The sequence below is a fragment of the Stenella coeruleoalba genome (assembly GCF_951394435.1).
Source record: "Stenella coeruleoalba genome assembly, chromosome: X".
In the NCBI taxonomy this organism is placed as follows: Eukaryota; Metazoa; Chordata; class Mammalia; order Artiodactyla; family Delphinidae; genus Stenella; species Stenella coeruleoalba.
Window position 1 is genome coordinate 42,414,630 of NC_137152.1, and position 22,636 is coordinate 42,437,265.

At 41.5% G+C, this 22,636-nt stretch overlaps 1 protein-coding gene across 1 annotated transcript in view; it reads right to left on the reverse strand.

The window, feature by feature from the left end:
* WNK3 (WNK lysine deficient protein kinase 3) overlaps window positions 1-10,380 on the reverse strand; it is a 181,614-nt gene extending 171,234 nt beyond the window's left edge. Inside the window, exon 1 of the mRNA XM_079909805.1 lies at window positions 9,971-10,380. The gene's annotated coding sequence lies outside the window, so the exon portion shown is untranslated. The remainder of the gene's footprint in view (window positions 1-9,970) is intronic.
* Between the last annotated feature and the right edge of the window lie 12,256 nt (window positions 10,381-22,636).

The window sequence follows — 22,636 nt, forward strand, 5'->3', positions numbered from 1 at the left end:
AAGACCCAATGCAGCCAAAAATAAATAAATAAAATAAATTAATTAAAAAAATACTTTGAACCAATTTCTTAAAAAAAAGAGAGAGCCTTACAACATATTCTTTGGGAAAAAAAGTAAGTCATAAAATACACATTTTTTATTTGTATATGCACATGCATATGCATGTAAATACAGAGAAAAAGGACTGTACAAGTTCACAGTCAACTCTTAACAATGATTACCCACTGGGAGGGCAGGAAATTGGGTAAAGGGGGACTTGGTTTTAATCTACCTCTATATTATTTTAATTCGTTAAAGAAGAATTGTCCATCAACAACCTGTACCAAGAACCAGTTAAAGATATTATAATTTCTTAAAATAACTGAAGGAAGGATAAAACAAATAAGGTATGTACAACTTATATCCAAATGAATATTATCACTTAACACTTATTGAGTGCTTTGTGCTAAGCACTGTAAGCCCTTCCATGCATTTTCTCATGTAATCATAAGAATCTTGAGGTAAAATTATTCCCATTTTACAAATGAGGAAACTAGGCTCAAAAAATTAAGTTAAACTTCCCTAAGATTACACAGCTAGTAAAAACCAAGGACAAAATTCAACCCAGGCAACTGACTCCCAAGTCCACTCTTAACTACTCATAATACAGGGTCACATATGACTTGGAGCCACATGCACACACTATACACAATCCTGAATTGCATAGCTACATACACTGCACAACCACATCACATTAGAGGTGCCCATTTTATGTGAAAAAATTTCTGGATCATATTAGAAAAAGAATTGAAATCATCTTCATCTTCTTTCATCATCAAAATTAAACAATTTCGGGCTTCCCTGGTGGCGCAGTGGTTGAGAGTCCGCCTGCCGATGCAGGGGACACGGGTTCGTGCCCCGGTCTGGGAAGATCCCACATGCCGCGGAGCGGCTGGGCCTGTGAGCCATGGCCGCTGAGCCTGCGCGTCCAGAGCCTGTGCTCTGCAACGGGAGAGGCCACAGCAGTGAGAGGCCCGCGTACCGCAAAAAAAAAAAAAAAAAAAAAATTAAACAATTTCTATCTACCAATCACCTACCCTGGAATCCCTAATTAACACTTTACTCTGCCTAACCCTTTACAACAGTGGTAGCCAAACTACATACAGCCCTCAGGCCAAACCTACCTCACCTCCCAGCCTGTTTTTGTGCAGCAGGTGAATTGAGAAAGATTTTTACATTTTTAAATGGTTGAAAAAAAATCAAAAGAAGAATAGTATTCATGACACATGAAAATTACTCAAAATTCATTATTTCAGTGTTCATAAATAGTGTTATTGGAACACAGCCATGCTCATTCATTTACATATTGCCTATGACTGCTACACAGCAGAGCTGAGTTGTGGCAACAGAGACTCCATGGCCCACAAAACCTAAAGCACTGTATTTACTATCTGGTCCTTTACGAAGAAAGTCTATCAAACCTTTCTTTATAGTTTTCAAAAGAACTTCATCTATTTAACTCAATTACTCCTAACAACAACGCTGAGAGCTACTTGGTATTTGCCTGAAAATTAAGAAGGCTCAGAGAAGTTTAGTGTCTTGCCCATCACAGAGCTAGTAAGTAAAGGGGAGAATTCTGGAAGCCCAGTTTTCCAGCTCCGAATCCAACATACTTTCTACCACACTACCACTTTCTAAGAACCCAACCCCTTCTGACTAACCAATGAGTTTAGACATTTGGTGCTAAAATTTACCACATGGGAAGAGACATAAATGCTTTACATTGGTGGGAAAACATGTCTCAACTGAGAAACGTTGACGCCAAAAATAGATTAATAGGATACACTGCATTTCATATGTAGCTGTATAATTTATAAAGTATATTTTCTCATTTATTAGCAAAGAAACCCTGCTAAATAGGTAGTGCTTTTGTTTTGTTTAGTAACAAATAAGAAAATATATAGACTTGCATAAGATTATACTAAGGCAAGACCAGAACCCAGGCTGACTCCTACTCCAGGGACATTTCCACTTGGGAACACTGTCTCTTCTCATAAGGAATGTACCTGTTGTTGTTTTCCTTAGAAACAAAAAGCAGTAACTCATATTCTAAATAGTAAGAAACTAAAGTGTTATTTTAGACAGGATAAATTAACAATTTAACAAATAATAACAGAAGGGATACTTTTTTTTTTTTTTTTTCGGTACGCGGTCCTCTCACTGTTGTGGCCCCTCCCGCTGCGGAGCACAGGCTCAGGACGCGCAGGCTCAGCGGCCATGGCTCACTGGCCCAGCTGCTCCACGGCATGTGGGATCTTCCCGGACCGGGGCACGAACCCGCGTCCCCTGCATCGGCAGGTGGACTCTCAACCACTGTGCCACCAGGGAAGCCCCAGAAGGGATACTCTTAACATCTGGATCTCTGTTCAGTCACCTCCTCAAAGAAGGTTTCCAAACTAACCACATGAGCCAAAGAGGCTCCTCCCTAACATCCCAGCACCCTTTAAAAATGTTTCTTCTTGGGGCTTCCCTGGTGGCGCAGTGGTTGAGAGTCCGCCTGCCGATGCAGGGGACGCGGGTTCATGCCCCGGTCTGGGAAGATCCCACATGCCGCGGAGCGGCTGGGCCCGTGAGCCATGGCCGCTGAGCCTGCGCGTCTGGAGCCTGTGGTCCGCAACGGGAGAGGCCACAACAGTGAGAGGCCCGCGTACCGCAAAAAAGAAAAAAAAAATTTTTCTTCTTAGCATTTATTTTCTGAAATATTTGTTGACTGTCTGTCGTCCTCCACTGTAATGTAAGCTCAAAGATGGCAGGGTCATTGTCGGCTTTGCTTCCTTTTCATCTATTCCCAATACATCAACCCTGGCAAACTGGAAGAACACAATAAATATTTGTTGAATGAACAGTAGAACCTACATATACACTGGATAAGTTATACTTATAATTCACAGATTCAGAGTAAGTTATCAGTGTATTTGAAAGGTTCCTTCGGAAATAAACCACGGATCTTCAACAAGAGTTTTTTCTCTTGCCATAAAGACACCTTCAAAGGCAAATTCAATGGAAATACCACAGTAGCCCAGCAGGACAAAACTTATTCTCTGGGCAGCAGTGGATATAATCAGAGATGAACTAGCACCTTATAGGTCTTAAGGCTGATCAAGCAGATTTTCCATTCTTGTATTAAAACACATCCCCTAATTTTTTTTAATTTCAAATAATTGTCCCTATTTTAATTATGTTTAACTAGAGGCTGAGATTTAACAACCAATTGTGCTGTGCTAAATTTTAATTCTCATTTCTACAAGAAAACAAACTGAAATAATCTTACATTATCCCTAAATAAACAGAATAATATATGGTGATTATAGCCCAAGTTACAAGTAAAAAGTCTCCACAAAGTACTGACTGTTACATGTTTTCGTCAAGAAGTTGGCTCACAATAATAAACTATATAACACATACATATGAATTACTTTTAGCATAAATCTAATATAAATTTATGGTAATTATAGGCTAAATCTGCCTTTTTCCCTAGGTTTAAGCAAAGATTTCACCCTACACAAACAATATTCTTTACAAAAAAAATCACTTTACAAAAAAGTAAAGATCACTTTACAAAAAAAATCACTTATGGGGCAGTCCAGTGGTTAGGACTCTGTGCTTTCACTGGCGAGTGCACAGGTTCAATCCCTGGTCAGGGAACTAAGATCCCACAAGCCGTGAGGCACGGCCAAAAAAAAAAAAAAAATCACTTATGTAACTTTAGCATAAGGATTATCTAGCTTGCCATATTGAAGTTTCCTGATCATAAAAGTCTCATTGACTCATAAAGAGTTTTAGAATCACCACACTTCAAATATAAGGCCTTCAAAAATGCATTTAGAAACATTTCTTCCCCACAACTACCCGAAGAGTGATTAGATATCGCCACAAATAGCTTTACTTAACTAACATACATGTATAGTATTATTTATTATCTATTTTATAGTTTAAAAATCTTCAAGTTAAACTACATGCAAAAGAATGAAGCTGTACCCTTACCTTGTACCAGATACAAAAATTAACTCAAAATGGATCAAAGACTTAAATACTAAAGCCAAAACTATAAAATTCTTCAAAGAAAATATAAATCTTCATGATCTTGGATTTGGCAGTGGTTTCTTAAATATAATACCAAAAACACAAGCAACAAAAGAAAAAGATAAATTGGAGTTCATCAAATTTTAAAACTTTTGTGCACCAAAAAACACTATCAAGAAACTAAAACGAGGGCTTCCCTGGTGGCACAGTGGTTGAGAATCTGCCTGCCAATGCAGGGGACACGGGTTCGAGCCCTGGTCTGGGAAGATCCCACATGCCATGGAGCAACTAGGCCCATGAGCCACAACTACTGAGCCTGTGCATCTGGAGCTTGTGCTCCGCAACAAGAGAGGCCGCGACAGTAAGAGGCCCGCGCACCGTGATGAAGAGTGGCCCCCACTCGCCACAACTAGAGAAAGCCCACGCACAGAAACGAAGACCCAACACAGCCATAAATAAATAAATAAATAAATATTTTTTTAAAAAAAGAAAGTAAAAAGAGACATACAGATGGCCAACTGGCATACGAAAAGATGCTCAACATCACTAATCATCAGGGAAATACAAATCAAAACCATAATGAGATATCACCTCACACCTGTCAGAATGGCTATTATCAAAAATATAACAAGTGTTGGTGAGGATGTGGAGAAAAGGGAACCCTCATGCACTGTTGGTAGAAATGTAAACTGGTATAGCCTCTATGGAAAACAGTATGGAGATTCCTCATAAAATTAAAAATAGAACTACCATACGATCCAGCAATTCCACTTCCGGGTATTTATCTGAAAAAAACCAAAACACTAATTCTCAAAGTTATGTGCATGACTATATTCATGGCAGCATTATATACAATAGCCAAGATATGGAAGCAACCTAACTGCCCATCAACAGATGAATGGGTAAAGAAGATGTGGTATATATATACACAACAGAATATTACTCAGCCATAAAAATACTGAAATCTTGCCATTTCAACAACATGGATGGACCCAGAGGGTATTATAATAAGTGAAATAAGTCAGACAGAAAAGGACAAATACTGTGTGATTTCACTTATATTTGGAATCTAAAAAGCAAAACAAATGAACAAACACAACTAAACAGAAACAGAGTCACGAATACACAAAACAACGAGGTGGTTGCCAGAGGGGAGGAGGTTGTGGGGAGGAGAGAAATAAGTGAGAAAGATTAAGAGGTATAAACTCCCAGTTAGAAAGTAAATGAGTCACAGGTATGAAATATACAGTGTGGGGAATACAGTCAATAATTATGTAATATCTTTGCATAGTGACAGATGATAACTAGACTTACCATGGTGATCACTTTGAAATGTACAGAAATATTGAATCACTATGTTATGAACCAGGAATTAACATAGTGCCATAGGTCAATAATACTTCAAAAACAAACAAACAAACATAGAAAAAGAGATCCGATTTGTGGCTACCAGAGGTGGGGGTAGGGGGATGGGGAATTAGATGAAGGTAGTCAAAAGGTACAAATTTCCAGTTGTAAGACAAATAAGTACTATGGATATAATGTATAACATGACAAAATAATTAATACTTACATAACTGTATGTTATACATGAAATTTTTTGTTTTGTTTTGTTTTTTGGCCGCATTGTGTGGCATGCAGGATCTTAGTTCCCCGAACAGGGATCAAACTCGTGCCTCCTGCACTGAGAGCACAGAGTCTTAACCACTGGACTGAGCCTGCACTCTAGAGCCCGCGAGCCACAACTACTGAAGCCTGGGCACCTAGAGCCCATGCTCCGCAACAAGAGAAGCCACGACAATGAGAAGCCCACGCACCACAAGGAAGAGTAGCCCCCGCTCGCTGCAAATAGAGAAAGCCTGAGCGCAGCAAAGAAGACACAACACGGCCAAAAATAAATAATTAATTTTTTAAAACTCCTACAACTCAACAATAAAAAGATAGACAACCGAATTTAAAAATGGGCAAAGGACTTACATAGATATTTCTCCAAAGAAGAAATTCAAATAGCCAAGAGCACATGAAAAGATGTGAAATGGGGGCTTCCCTGGTGGCACAGTGGTTAAGAGTCCGCCTGCCGATGCAGGGGACACGGGTTCGTGCCCCAGTCCGGGAAGATCCCACATGCCGCGGAGCGGCTAGGCCCGTGAGCCATGGCTGCTGAGCCTGCGCATCCGGAGCCTGTGCTCCACAACGGGAGAGGCCACAACAGTGAGAGGCCCGCGTACCGCAAAAAAAAGATGTGAAATGGGAATCAAAACCACTATGAGATATCACTTCACACTACTAGATGGCCATAAAACACACACAAAAAAAACAAAAACCCCCAAAGTAACAAACGTTGGGAAAGATGTGAAAAAATTGGAACCCTTATACACTGGGGATGTAAAATGGTGCAGCCACTGTGGAAAACAATTTGGTGGTTGGTTCCTCAACAAGTTAAACACAGAATTACCATATAACCCAGTACATACCCAAAAGAATTGAAAACAGGTGTTCAAACAAAAACTTGTACACAAATATTCATACCATCATTGTTCACAAAAGCCAAAAGGTGGAAAGATCCCAAATGTCCATTTTGAATAGATAAACAAAATGCAGTATATCCGTACAATGGAATATTATTCAACCATAAAAAGGAATGACATACTGATACATGCCACAGTGGGAATGAACCTCAAAAACATGTAAAGTAAAAGAAGCCAGACACAAAAGACCATGTACTATATGATTCCTTTTATATGAAATATCCAGAATAGACAAATCAATAGAGACAGGAGATCAGTGGTTGCCAGGAGCTGAGGGAAAAGAAGAATGGGGAGTGACTGCTTAATGGGTACAGGGTTTCCTTTTGGGGTGATGAAAATGTTTTGGAACTAGATGTGCAACATCATGAAGGTACTTAATGCTACTGAATTATACACTCTAAAATGGTAAATTTTATGTTATGTGAATTTTATCACAATAAAAAGTTACAAGGTTAAAACACAGAAAACAATTTCTTCATTTCTAATTTTTAAAAAGTTCATGAAAAAAATAATATATTCCTTGAAGAAAGGGGCATTAAAGGCTCACTTTTGCAGTAAGTTAATCTCAACATTTTCCAAACCAGATATCTCATGACAAGTTCTACCAAAACAATTAAAACTGGCATCAAATTCTACTTTTGAAGCTTTGGGAATTTCTGTATGAATGCCTTTATAATAGATGTCCTTTACAGCTATCAAATATGTCCTAACAGTGCCATAAATTTTATGATCTCAAACAAAAATGGAAAAGACCCACCCCTCTGAAAGTATTCTGGCTTTTAGCCAAGAGACATAATCAGGTATACCTGCAAATAGAGCTGGTCTACTTATACTTAGATGGGAGACAGAGAAAGGAAGAGTTTTTTCTTGCACACAACCCCCCCCACACACACACACAAACATATACACAAAAATGTAGGCCCTCCGTTAATTATTTTTAAGTTATTTATCTGACTAGAAATGTGATAGCAATAAAACAGTTCTCATCTTTACTTCTGACTACTCTGGTTCTGTGCAACCATTGGCTTTATCATTTCCTGGCTAAGTGATGGACAGGTTAATGAAAAGAAATTCCCCTAGGGAAGAAAGTTAAAGTCCACATTACAGAAATTTAACTCCTAAAACACTACAGAATAATTACATCAACAAATGTAGACTTGTGATATGGGTGGGGATCAACATTGGTCTAGAAGTCAGAACTCCAGGGTCGACCACTTACTTACTAGGGCAAGTCTTATTTTTCTGAGCTTTATTTTCTCTCTCAGGTATAAAAAGGAAAATAACTTTCCTGCCTGCTTCCCAAAAGAAGTACAGTAATAAAAATATGTACAAGGTGTGATAGGACCACTAAAGAGGGGCACCTAACCTAGCCTGGTGGAGGATGCTGGGAAAAGGAAAAAAGGGGGAGCAGGAAAGGCTTTCAGGAATAGCTAATGACAGAGGTTAGTATAAAAAGAATGAATTCAAATTCAAAGGGAGGGGGAGAGATCAGAAGCAAGAGAGACGAACACCACAAATCTGCTTATGCTATTCCCTCCTTGGTAAATAGTCAAGGGCTCCTAACTCTGCAGGGTAGTCCTTCATCCCAGCCTCAATCTAAGATTCCAGACTTATCTCATTCCACTCCCCAAATATACCATGCCTACACTTTCTTGCCTCAATACTTGAATGTTCTTCCACTCCAGGAACATCTAGTTAGAAACTGGGAGACGAGTTTGCCTGCCAGAGTTGATGCAACATTTCCAGGGTTTCATGGTGCTTTTATACTTCTACTCTACTGCTTAATACACTAAGTATTCATTTAATCTAAGAGAATATGAACATTGTATTAACTTTTATATTTAAACTCTGGGTAGCCAAAACAAGGATTACACTCTTTCCAACATCAAAGCAGAATAAAAGAAAAAGGGCATGGGAATGTTCTCAAATTTGCAACATTTCCAAGATCAATGAATATATGTCAGTAAAGTTTGTAAAAAGTAACCATGAAAAGTTAAAAATCCATAAACTATTACTCTTGACCCAGAAAAGAATGAGACCATCACAAGGCATCCTTAACAGAAGATATGAATTTAGAGAACAGCGCGTCCAAGTAATCTGCTGTAATTTAAACTCACACCAAAAAGCAAGTGTCAATTTTCAAACAAGATAAATTCAGATTAACGAAAAAAATCATGTAGAATTATTTTAGCATTCAAAATCAGCATTTTAGTTATCCTTTAATGCAAGGTATCTTTCCTTTGGACTGTTGACAATTTTTAAATTCATCAATTCAAAGGATAGAGACTGTCTAGAAAACACCTGCTGCTCTGTGTCATATACAGAGACCACTTTAAAAGTTCTCTTGGTATTACAACTTACTATAGATGAAAAACAGGTAACAATGCCTCTCAAAATTGAATGCAATCACCACCACACAGAAGATTTTCACAACTTAAACGCTATTATCATACAGTTGCTTCAGTCCACAGTAACTCTTAAGAAGGAATAGCCATACCACTTGCATCTGTTTTGAGGGTTCAATTTCATTTTAACAAGATCTACCAACTCGCAAGATAGGGAGATACACACGTGCAGGATTTCCACCTACACCCCACTACATAAATGTTTCACCATTCTTAACTAGTCAAACAAAACCTCTTTCAGTACAGTGAAGCCACCTCACCACTTTTATCCTAACCCCATCATACCATCTCCTCCCCATCCCCAACCTGTCAGTCACAAAACACACCGTTCCCAAATAATATCTCTCAATCTCCTTGAACCTAACCCATTTACACAACCAGGTAGCAGTATCCCTCACAAGATACAGTCCTATCGACCTTCACACATCAACTGAATCTCTAAATTAAATCCACTTTCCCTCACCCCATTATATACTGAAACTCAACTTCGAAAACCCGAAGCGATCTTCCCTTTCAGTAGCCTCAACCTCACTTAAATGACCACTCAGTCCTTTGTCAAACGTCACCCGGCCCCCTCATGTAACCGCCTCACCTTCTCTGTCCCCTAGTCTCCCATGAACTCCCAAAGTTGCCACCCCCCCCCCAACGAAAAAGACAAAAAACGTACCTCAACCTTAAACCTGCCCTTCCCCACTTTCCCCCTCTGATTTTCCTCTCTGCCTGTTGGCTCACACCGAAAGCAGCTCCGACAACCCTGAAGACCCGAGCCCGGCCTCGTCCCACACGTCTTGGTGACGGCAATCACCCTGCCTCGGTCAAGCCGCCCCCCACTAGGGCGCTTACTCTGAACAGACTCTTGGCCGCCGCTGCCTCCCTCCATTCATCCCCGGCCCATTCATCTCTCAACCCAATCCCAGACACGCCCCCCGGCCTCCTCCCTCACTCCCAGCTTCCCGGCCGGCCCGGGACCCTCACCAGATTAGAGGCTCTCGCGGAGGGTGACTCTCTTTTCGGTTCTCCCTCGCCCTTCTTCAAGCCTCCGCTCGCCCCTCGGCTAGCTACACCGTAGAACACACAGATACACAAACCGCCTCCTCTGATGCCGCTTACTCCCCTCCTCGATGTCTCGCGCTCCGCTCCGCGTCGTGTGCGCGTGCGCGCGCGAGCGTCTCCGCGCGAGCCCACCCGGCCAGCTACGGCCGGTAGGTAAAGAGCGGGCGGGGTTAGGGGAGTGGGGTACGATCGCAAGCTCGCGCTCGCCCGAGAGCTGGGCAGGCGCACGCGTACACCAGTCAGGGAATTCAGATGGAGAGGAGAGGGGGACGGAGCGGGGCGGGGAAGGGAGGGGAGGAAAGGAGGGGGGAGGGGCGGGGAAAGCCGACTGAGCAGCCCCAACTCCGAACAGCCCCTATCGCTGCGAGGTGCCGAGTGGCTAGCCAACTAGAGCGTGCGCACTCTTCCCCCGCCCTCCTCAGCGCAGCGGGAGAGAGGGATGCGCGTCGAGAGAAAGGATTCTCTCCCTTCCGAAAAGAAAATCTGTAAGGAGCCACGCGTGACACCTCCTGTGTGTTCAAAAGCTCTCTCTCCAGGGCTGCGTTACCCTCTTCCCCTCCAAAAAAAGAGTCCAAGCACACACTTGTTCTTAGCTACCCACCGCCCACTCAGTTCTCCACAAGATGCTAAATGCGGTCGCTCTACCGTGATGTGGTACCCCCAGCACCTTTTCAACCACCACCCCTAACTCCATTTTTCCAACTCTCGGCTTCTCTCGCGAGACCCATACCTGCCGGCTTCGGGATTAGAAGTCGAAGCACAGATTTACAAATACCTGTCTCCCGATTACGTTGCGAGGGCAACGGCCATGGCATGTCCCCCCTACCCCCCCAGGACCGCAGTGCGCGCGCGCGGGGGCTGGGCAACGACGAAAGCGGGGATGGGAAAGGAAAGCTATGAAACGGATTTTTGACGGCATGTAACCGCTAGGCCTGGGCACGTGCCCTGCGCCTCGCGGGCGGGTGCGGTGTACCCTGGGAATTGTAGTTTTTGTTCCCACCTCCAGACCCACTCCCACCTCAACCTTACTTAGGCCTCCGTCCGAGAGGGGGATTACTGACGCCATTTTGCCAGGAACAATGGCCCTCGGCCCAGGCGGTGGCGGGTGGGGGAGGGAATAATGTTCTAAGGGTTATGTTAACCTCCCCTGGCCCCTCGATACCATAGCAACCCCTCAAAAACCTGGCCACGCCCCCTCGCAGCTCCGCCGGGCTCCAAGACTTCGCGCATGCGGAAAGGCCACCTCCCCCTGAAGCTACCTTTAACCGTCACCTAAAGTCCACCTCCCAGATTCTCTAGTTGGTAGTGACTGCTAACTTCTTCGAGCTTTCACTACATGTTAACCTCTGCGCAGTGGCTTTATTTAAGAACTGCTTCCTGCACTGTCAGGTGCAGTACAGAGTCCTTTCTGTCATTCTCCCAAGAGCGATCCTGGCTCCACAGAGGAGGAAACTGAGGCTCAGGAGGGGAAAATGGACAAGTTCACACAACTATGTTTGGAGGAGTCAGAACTTGAACCCAGGTGTGTTCACTCCAGAGCCCATGAACTTTTAAATCCCTCAGGTTGCATCTGGTGTCAGAGACCCTGAACAAAAGCTCCTAAAGGGCGGGATTGCCCCTCAAGCCACAGCAGGATGCCTTGAGGGTAGGAGGCTAAATGGAAAATGCCAGGCTAATATTTTCAAATGCCCAGCCTCAGGGCCCTATCACTGAGCTATATTAATCTCTCCTCTCTCCACCATTTTCTTTTTTTTTAAACATCTTTATGGGAGTATAATTGCTTTACAATGGTGTGTTAGTTTCTCCTTTATAACAAACTGAGTCAGCTATACATATACATATATCCCCATATCTCCTCCCTCTTGCGTCTCCCTCCTACCCACCCTATCCCACCCATCTAGGTGGTCACAAAGCACTGAGCTGATCTTGTGCTATGCAGCTGCTTCCCACTAGCAAGCTATTTTACGTTTGGTAGTGTATATAAGTCCATGCGAGTATCTCACTTCGTCCCAGCTTACGCTTCCCCCTCCCCATGTCTTCAAGTCCATTCTCTACGTCTGCGTCTTTATTCCTGTCCTGCCCCTAGGTTCTTCAGAACCATTTTTTTCTTTTTAGATTCCATATATATGTGTTAGCATACGGTATTTCTTTTTCTCTTTCTGACTTAACTTCACTCAGTATGACAGACTCTAGGTCCATCCACCTCACTACAAATAACTCAATTTCGTTTCTTTTTATGGCTCAGTAATATTCCATTGTATATATGTGCCACATCTTCTCTATCCATTCATCTGTCGATGGACACTTAGGTTGCTTCCATGTCCTGGCTGTTGTAAATAGAGCTGCAATGAACATTGTGGTATATGACTTGTTGAATTACGGTTTTCTCAGGGTATATGCCCAGTAGTGGGATTGCTGGGTCGTATGGTAGTTCTATTTTTAGTTTTTTAAGGTACCTCCATAGTGTTCTCCATAGTGGCTGTATCAATTCACATTCCCACCAGCAGTGCAAAAGGGTTACCTTTTCTCCACACCCTCTCCAGCATTTATTGTTTCTAGATTTTTTGATGATGGCCATTCTGACTGGTGTGAGATGATATCTCATTGTAGTTTTGATTTGCATTTCTCTAATGGTTAGTTATGTTGAGCATTCTTTCATGTGTTTGTTGGCAATCTGTATATCTTCTTTGGAGAAATCTCTATTTAGGTCTTCTGCCCATTTTTGGATTGGGTTCTTTCTTTTTTGGATATTGAGCTGCATGAGCTGCTTGTAAATTTTGGAGATTAATTCTTTGTCAGTTGCTTCATTTGCAAATATTTTCTCCCATTCTGAGGGTTCTCTTTTGGTCTTGTTTATGGTTTCCTTTGCTGTGCAAAAGCTTTTAAGTTTCATTAGGTCCCATTTGTTTATATTTGTTTTTATTTCCATTTCTCTAGGAGGTGGGTCAGAAGGATCTTGCTGTGATTTATGTCATAGAGTGTTCTGCCTATGTTTTCCTCTGAGAGTTTTATAGTGTCTGGCCTTACATTTAGGTCTTTAATCCATTTTGAGTTTTTTTGTGTATGGTGTTAGGGAGTGTTCTAATTTCATTCTTTTACATATAGCTGTCCATTCTTTTACATGTAGCTGTCCAGTTGTCCCAGCACCAATTATTGAAGAGGCTGTCTTTTCTCCATTGTATATTCTTGCCTCCTTTATCAAAAAATAAGGTGACCATATGTGTGTGGGCTTATCTCTGGGCTTTCTATCCTGTTCTATTGACCTATATTTCTGTTTTTGTGCCAGTACCGTACTGTCTTGATTACTGTAGCTTTGTAGTACAGTCTGAAGTCTGGGAGCCTGATTGCTCCAGCTCCGTTTTTCTTTCTCAAGATTGCTTTGGCTATTTGGGATCTTCTGTGTTTCCATCCAAATTGTGAAATTTTTTGTTCTGCTTCTGTAAAAATGCCATTGGTAGTTTGATAGGAATTGCAATGAATCTGTAGATTGCTTTGGGTAGTATAGACATTTACACAATGTTGATTCTTCCAATCCAAGAACATGGTATATCTCGCCATCTGTTTGTATCATCTTTAATTTCTTTCATCAGTGTCTTATAGTTTTCTGCATACAGGTCTTTTTTCTCCTTAGGTCGGTTTATTCCTAGGTATTTTATTCTTTTTGTTGCAATGGTAAATGGGAGTGTTTTCTTAATTTCCCTTTGATATTTTTCAATTTTAGTGTATAGTAATGCAAGAGATTTCTGTGCATTCATTTTGTATCCTACAACTTTACCAAATTCATTGATTAGCTCTAGTAGTTTTTTGGTAGCATCTTTAGGATTCTCTATGTATATTATCACATCGTCTGCAAACAGTAACAGCTTTACTTCTTCTTTTCCAATTTGAATTCCTTTTATTTCTTTTTCTTCTCTGATTTCTGTGGCTAAAACTTCCAAATCTATGTTGAATAATAGTGGTGAGAGTGGACAACCTTGTTTTGCTCCTAATCTTAGAGGAAATGGTTTCAGTTTTTCACCATTAAGACCAATGTTGACTGTGGGTTTGTCATTCATGGCCTTATTTTGTTGAGGTAAGTTCCTGCTATGCCTGCTTTCTGGAGGGTTTTTGTCATAAATGGGTGTTACGTTTTGTCAAAAGCTTTTCCTGCATCTACTGAGATGATCATATAGTTTTTCTCCTTCAGTTTGTTAGTATGGTGTATCACATTGATTGATTTGTGTATATTCAAGAATCCTTGCATTCCTGTGATAAATCCCACTTGATCATGGTGTATGATCCTTTTAATGTGCTGTTGGATTCTGTTTGCTAGTATTTTCTTCAGAATTTTTGCATGTATGTTCATCAGTGATATTGGCCTGTAGTTTTCTTTCTTTGTGACATCTTTGTTTGGTTTTGGTATCAGGGTGATGGTGGTCTCGTAGAATGAGTTTGGGAGTGTTCCACCCTCTGCTATATTTTCGAAGAGTTTGAGAAGGGTAAGTGTTAGCTCTTCTCTAAATTTTTGATAGAATTTGCCTGTGAAGCCATCTGATCCTGGGCTTTCGTTTGTTGGAAGATTTTTAATCACAGTCTCAATTTCAGTGCTTGTGATCAGTCTGTTTATATTTTCTATTTCTTCCTGGTTCAGTCTCAGAAGGTTGTGCTCTTCTAAGAATTTGTCCATTTCTTCTGGGTTATCCATTTTATCAGCATATAGTTGCTTGTAGTAATGTCTAATGATCCTTTGTATTTCTGAAATGTCAGTTGTTACTTCTCCTTTTTCATTTCTAATTGTATTGATTTCAGTCTTCTCCCTTTTTTTCTTGATGCGTCTGGCTAATGGTTTATCAATTTTCTTTATCTTCTCAAAGAACCAGCTTTTAGTTTTATTGATCTTTGCTATTGTTTCCTTCATTTCTTTTCATTTATTTCTGATCTGATCTTTATGATTTCTTTCCTTCTGCTAACTTTTGGGTTTTTTTGTTGTTCTTCTTCTTCTTTCTCTACTTGCTTTAGGTGTAAGGTTAGGTTGTTTATTTGAGATGTTTCTTGAGGTATGATTGTATTGCTATAAACTTCCGTCATAGAACTCCTTGTGCTGCATCCCATAGGTTTTGGATCATCGTGTTTTCATTGTCATTTGTTTCTAGGTATTTTTTTATTTCCTCTTTGATTTCTTCAGTGATCTCTTGGTTGTTCAATAGTGCATTGTTCAGCCTCCATGTGTCTGTATTTTTTACAGATTTTTTCCTGTAATTGATATCTAGTCTCATAGCATTGTGGTTGGAAAAGATACGTGATACAATTTCAATTTTCTTAAGTTTACCAAAGGTTGATTTGTGACCCAAGATATGATCTGTCCTGGAGAATGTTCCATGAGCACTTGAGAAGAAAGTGTATTCTGTTGTTTTTGGATGGAATCTCCTGTAAATATCAATTAAGTCCATCTCGTTTAATGTATCAGTTAAAGCTTGTGTTTCCTTATTGATTTTCATTTTGGATGATCTGTCCATTGGTGAAAGTGGGGTGTTGAAGTCCCCTACTATGATTGTGTTCCTGTCGATTTCCCCTTTTATAGCTTTTAGCATTTGCCTTATGTATTGAGGTGCTCCTATGTTGGGTGCATAAATATTTACAATTATTATATCTTCTTCTTGGATAGATCCCTTGATCATTATGTAGTATCCTTCTTTGTCTCTTGTAATAGTCTTTATTTTAAAGTCAAGTTTGTCTGACATGAGAATTGCTTCTCCAGCTTTCTTTTGATTTCCATTTGCATGGAATATCTTTTTCCATCCCCTCACTTTCAGTCTGTATGTGCCCCTAGGTCTGAAGTGGGTCTCTTGTAGGCAGCATATATAGGGGTCTTGTTTTTGTATCCATTCAGCCTCAGCCAGTCTATGTGTTTGGTTGGAGCATTTAATCCATTTACATTTAAGGTAATTATGGATATGTATGTTCCTCTTACTATTTACTAAATTGTTTTGCGTTTCTTATTGTAGGTCTCCTTCTTTTGTGTTTCTTGCCTAGAGAAATTCCTTTAGCATTTGTTGTAAAGCTGGTTTGGTGGTGCTGAATTTTCTTAGCTTTTGCATGTCTGTAAAAGTTTTGATTTCTCCATCAAATCTGAATGAGATCCTAGCTGGGTAGAGTAATCTTGGTTGTAGGTTTTTCCCTGTCATCACTTTAAATATGTCCTGCCACTCCCTCTGGCTTGCAGAGTTTCTGCTGAAAGATCAGCTGTTAACCTTATGGGGATTCCCTTGTATGTTATTTGCTGTTTTTCCCTTGCTGCTTTTAATATTTTTTCTTTGTATTTAATTTTTGATAGTTTGATTAATATGTGTCTTGGCGTGTTTCTCTTTGGATTTATCCTGTATGGTTTTCTCTGTGCTTCCTGGACTTGATTGACTATTTCCTTTCCCATATTAGGGAAGTTTTCAACTATAATCTCTTCAAATATTTTCTCAGTCCCTTTCTTTTTCTCTTCTTCTTCTGGGACCCCTATAATTCGAATGTTGTTGCATTTAATGTTGTCCCAAAGGTCTCTGAGACTGTCCTCAGTTCTTTTCATTCTTTTTTCTTTATTCTGCTCTGTGGTAGTTTTTTCCACTATTTTATCTTCCAGGTCACTTATCCATTCATCTGCCTCAGTTATTCTGATATTGATTCCTTCTAGAGAATTTTAAATTTCATTTATTGTGTTGTTCATCATTGTTTGTTTGCTCTTTAGTTCTTCTAGGCCCTTGTTAAACGTTTCTTGTATTTTCTGCATTCCATTTCCAAGATTTTGGATCATCTTTACTATCATTACTCTGAATTCTTTTTCAAGTAGACTGCCTGTTTCCTCTTCATTTGTTTGGTCTGGTGGGTTTTTACCTTGCTGCTCCATCTGCTGTGTGTTTCTGTGTCTTCTCATTTTGGTTAACTTACTGTGTTTGGGGTCTCCTTTTTGCAGTCTGCATGTTCGTAATTCCCGTTGTTTTTTGTGTCTGCCCCCAGTGGCTAAGGTTGTTTCAGGGGGTTGTGGAGGCTTCCTGTTGGAGGGGACTGGTGCCTGTGTTCTGTTGAATGAGGCTGGATCTTTTCTTTCTGGTGGGCAGGACCGCATCCAGTGGTGTGTTTTGGGGTGTGTGTGACCTTATTATGATTTTAGGCAGCCTCTCTGCTAATGGGTGGGGTTGTGTTCCTGTCTTGCTAGTTGTTTGGCATAGGGTGTCCAGCACTGTAGTTTGCTGGTCGTTGAGTGGAGCTGGGTCTTAGCATTGAGATGGAGATCTCTGAGAGAGCTTTCACTGTTTGATATTATGTGGAGCCAGGAGGTCTCTGGTGGAGCAATGTCCTGAACTCGGCTCTCCCACCTCAGAGTCACAGGCCTGATGCTCGGCCGGAGCACCAAGACCCTGTCAGCCACATGTCTGCCAGTGTTGGAGGGTCTCCTGAGGAGGCGGGGAGTGGCTGTGGCTTACCAAGGGGACAAAGACACTGGCAGCAGAATTTCTGGGAAGTACTCCTTGGCGTAAGCCCTCCCAGCATCCACCATTAGCTCCCTGAGACCTAGGTGTTTGTTTTATGGGATAAAGTTTTCAACATGTAATTAAAGCTGGTCTTCCTAAAGCCGGGCCGCCTGCAGCAGCAACTTCTTCCAGCCCCTCTTCCATCTCCCCATTTTCTTTTTCCTACTGTACACCTCAGAACCTCAGCCCTTTTCAGTTTTAAAAAAAGACAATAAATTTAACTGTGGAGTTTCTTAAGTCCAAATGGAGTGGAATGGTCGGAGACCTTGTAGCCCTGTTTCTTGTCTCTGCATGTTTCATCTTGAAGGTCACTTATTAATCCCAGTATTGCCAGAACATATAAGGAAACCAGACCATGCGTGCTGTTAATAAATCCAACCCCCCCTTCCATTTTTGACAATGGAGGGAGACTTAGGGAACGAAATTCAGGACTATGAGGTCCAGCTACTCCACCTGTGGAGATCTTCCTTCCTGGCTAAATTTGTAAGAGCAAGGTGTGATTTCTCCAAAGAGTGCAACCACCTTACCTGAAAGGTCTCTGCATTCCAAATTAGCTGTAGAACGGATGGGGTCTCCCAAACTCCTTCTTTCCTCACTGTCCCTGAAGATAGTCCCTTTTCCCTGCTGAATTGTTTACTACTATGGGGAAAACAGGAAGCATAGCCAAATAACCACCAAAGTGCAGTGCAAAGGTTACAAAGTTGCTCCAAGCTTTAGTAGGTCCTAACTCCCACTGAGATGGTAACTAGAAACTTTTGCCCAACCATTTTTTATTTCTCAATGTCACCCTACTCCCACCACCACCACACACATCTATCCACCTTTAGGAAAATCAACAGGTACTTCCCTCAGTTGTGTCCTGCTCTTCTTCATTTGTTTCTGAGCCTTGTGATGTTAGCCCTTCAACCTGCTCACATGTGAACCCTTCTGAGAAGGTCCTCTTCAACAGTCAAACATTTGCTAAATAACTACGAAGTAGTATGACTTTTACAAACCTCAGAAGTTAGAAAATCAAGTAAGTCTTCTCCCCATCCAAATACAGACCCTTCTCAATTTAGATCTTTTATTGACAGATGTGCTCTTCTATTTGAAAAAAACCTGTCCATAACTCAGCACAAATGCCATTGTAGGCAGAAAGGGAAATGGGCAATTATAGCTAGTCAACAATGTACGGCAGGGTACACTCCCTTCTGACCTGCTGGTTTCCACTGACTCTCAAATGTCATTTGTGATATTTCTATTCACCAGATAGAAACTTTGATTCATATTAACCATTTGTAATTTGGCTTTACATTATTCTGGGAAAACATCCTTCCAATAATCTAGTTAATCTTATCTGAGGGCTCTGGTGCCAAGAAATTAGCAAAGGCTTCACTGGACCTGTTTTTCGACACCAGCATCCCACAGGGGTAGGAATGGGGTTAGTTTCATGGCCCTACTAGCTTTTGATCTCCTCCTTACCACACAGATGGTAACTCCTTCAATGAACAAGATGGAACTGAGATGAGCATCAAAGTTTACAGTTAGCTGACTACTACAGCCATGGGTAGAGTAGTGACTGTTTCTGGAACTCAGTTTCTGACCATGAGCCCTCCTTTGACCAGGTTTTTGGAAAACAATATGTCATTCTTGTTCTTTTCCCTTATCCCAGGTGACGCCACAGTTTGGGGGTCTTACATAGTACCCAGGCATGGAGGTAGATAAAAGTGTCTGCTTCCAAGTCCTTAGATCCCGTCAGTTACTGTTAAGCCCTCTGCCCACATGGGCTTTTTCAGGTGCTGTGTCATCTCCAACATCTCTGCCAGTCTTGGGGCACAGAAATCATTGCCAAGGTTACTTGTTGGTCCATCTATCTAGACATTCCACACAGCCCTTCCTCTTTTGAGTCTTCATGCCAACCAAGTGTTGCTTCTGGAAGTATATTCTGCTTGAGCTACCACAGAGCTCTCTCTCTGCATCTTCCCCCACACACACAAGAAGAGGGGAGTAAGGAAAAGAAGAATCTTTTTTTAGGCTTACTCAAATCTTTCTTCCTTCTAGTTTCCTGGCCTAGATACTTCATCACTGTGCCTACACCCAATTCCCCTTCCCTAGGGCTTACACTTTGGGAACATGAAAGTCATAGAGACTGGCAGAATATTTGTTTCCCTGCCTTGCCACCTCCCTCCCCTGAGACACACCACAAAGATGACTACTTTGGGGGAGGGGGGAGAAAAGAGAAAGGGGGGAAAATACAGGAAAGAAAAAAATCCATTTATATCTCAAAATAATATTGCAGCCACATTCTCCCTCTATTAAATCTTAGCATCTCAGCAAAGAAAATTTACTTGTCATCCAGATGCCCCCTCCTTAAGATAGTAACTCCCAGGGCTTGGATACCTGGGTGATCTTTTCTCCAGGCAAACCTTGGCACTGGGAGAATTTCTCACCTGGATCATCTAGGGGATGTTAATGTCCTCCCAGGAGGTTCTTCTTACTCCCAGCACGAGTTGAGTGTCCCCTGAGTAAGAATAAGCATCACCTACCTCAGAAATGAGCAGCTATCTTCGGCATAGTGACTGACTTAGAAACACTCCACCTTTCAGATTGGTCAATGTAATTTCTTGAGCCTTACTATGGAGTCTGATCTCCTCTTCCTAGACACAATCTTCCCTCATGTGCCCTAGGCCATATATCAGGGAGCAAATTTAAGGTAAGTGCCTTTGCCTTGGCAACTAACTCTTGGAGAGCCTAAAAAAAGAGTAAGCCCACATCACTCTCTAAAACTTGCTAGGTGTCCGAAATTGTAACTCCTCTGCAAAGACCCCATGTGGGCAGGATACAGAGCCTGAGTTGGGGTGGCTGGAATAAACCTTTCCCTCTCCAGAAGAGGATCAGTTCTTCTAGAAATGTACAGTACGGTATATTTGTCTGAGAATCAGACAATTCAGTCTCCTGGGCTAACAAACAAGGCTGCATTTACCTGCCTACCTTTCCTTTCTCTCTCCTTCCCTCCCTCCCACCTTCCCTTCCACTGACCCTTCTGTATATGTTCCAACATTCCATAATAGTCCTTCAAATCAGTCTTGTTACAAATCCTTCCTGTAGCAGGAATGAATCAGAGTCTACCACCACCACCACTACTACTACTATTACTACCACCATCATTGCTACTACTAATAATAATAAGATAACATTTACTATGTACTTTATACAAACCCACTGAATCCTATGGAGTAAGTGCATTATTAACACCATTTTTCAGATTAGTAAACCAGGGCACAAAGAGGTTAAAGAACTCGCCCATGGTAGCACAGCGAGTAAATGGCAGAGTGAGGTTTAACCCCAGTTAGTTTAGTTCAGAGTCTATGCCCTTTAATCATTTTGTTGTATCTTTCTTTATCGTCTATGATTTAACTTTAGACTCCAAGCTCCCCATTCCATGGGGCTGGTAAAATAACCTCAATTCATCTTGGTATTCCTCCACCCCAGGCTTATGCCAAAATCCTGGGCTATTACACAGTGCTGAGGCCTAGGAGCACAGGTCCGTTAAGTCCCTGGTCACCAGGCAACATAACTTAGCAGTCCACTGCCTCTGTCCACAGTGTTCCTTTATGATCTGGCAGGCCTTAGTTGCGCTGGGACCCTGCCAGTGACTTGGGAATTTTTGTTAGGGCTGCCTAGGACAGTCTCTCTTCTCTCAGGTTTTCCTGTCTACCTACGGGTTGTGCCAAGAAGCAGGACACAGGTCCCCTCTATCCGGGACCCATGGGTCTCCCTCATAGCATTACATTATTGTCAGCCCTAGTAGGCAGGAAAAACTATCTCTAGGCCGGATAAAATCCTTCTCCCTTCATATTTTCTGGCCAACAAACTTTGTCTACATCCCTAATCCTCTACCCCTAAGGATGTGAGCTTTTGAAACACAAAACCAAAGAGATTGGGAAGTGAAATCTGCTTTTAGTCTTGTGCATCCCTACCCCTGAGACAATAAAACCTGGGTGGGAGGCAGGGTCAGGGAGAGGGAGATATAGGAAGGAAAGGCAGTAACTACAGAAAACATAAAAATATCTGTTTCGGAACTTCCCTGGCAGTCCAGTGGTTAAGACTCCATGCTTCCAATGCAGGGGACATGGGTTCGACCCCTGGTTGGGGAACTAAGGTCCCACATGCTGCACGGTGTAGCCAAAAAAAAAATGATATCTGTTTCAATTCTGTGCAAAAAAGATAGTTTATTTAATAAATGGTGCTTTCAAATTTGGTTATCCAACTAGAAGAAAGCAAAGATCCCTACCTTATGCCATATACCAAAAAAAAAAAATACCTGATGAATGTTCATTTCTCTGCTTCCATCCATTGCTGATGGAAGTATGACTCACTACTACCTTTTTTTGCAAAGTAATCTGCAAGAATCTAATAAAATTAAAAATCTACAGTATCAGTTCAGAATGGTTTGGGCTGCAAGTGATAGAAAATATGACTAATAGTGGCTTAAACAAATAGAGGTTTGTTTTTCTTTGTCACATAGCAAGAAATCTGAAGGGACACAGGTGCTAGGCTGCTCAACAAGGTAATCAAGAACCTAAGCTTTTTCTGTCCTTCTACTCCACCATCCTTGACATGTTGGCTTTTGTCCCTAGGCTTTTTACTTCATGCTTACAAGGTGGCTGCTGAATCTAGATATCACAACTGCATTCAAAGGCAGAAAAAGGAGTAAGGGAATGCAATGGCCAGGAAAGTAAGAGAGGTACCACTCTCCTTTTATCAGGGAAGGCATTTTTTTCCAGACATCCCCCAAGAAATTACCCATACATCTCCTTTGTCAAAATGGAGGGAGGGAGATGCAAGAGGGAAGAGATATGGGAACATATGTATATATATAACTGATTCATTTTGTTGTAAAGCAGAAACTAACACACCATTGTAAAGCAATTATACTCCAATAAAGAAAAAAATATATAGTCCAGAGAGTGGAACCAAATTCTTTGAAATCAGGGTTCTCTGCCTAATACCTGAACAAAATTAGTATTCTCTTAGCAGGAAAGAAGGGAGAGAATGCCAGGTAATTAGGCAACCAGTGTCTGCTACATACACTTACCTTCTGACTGAG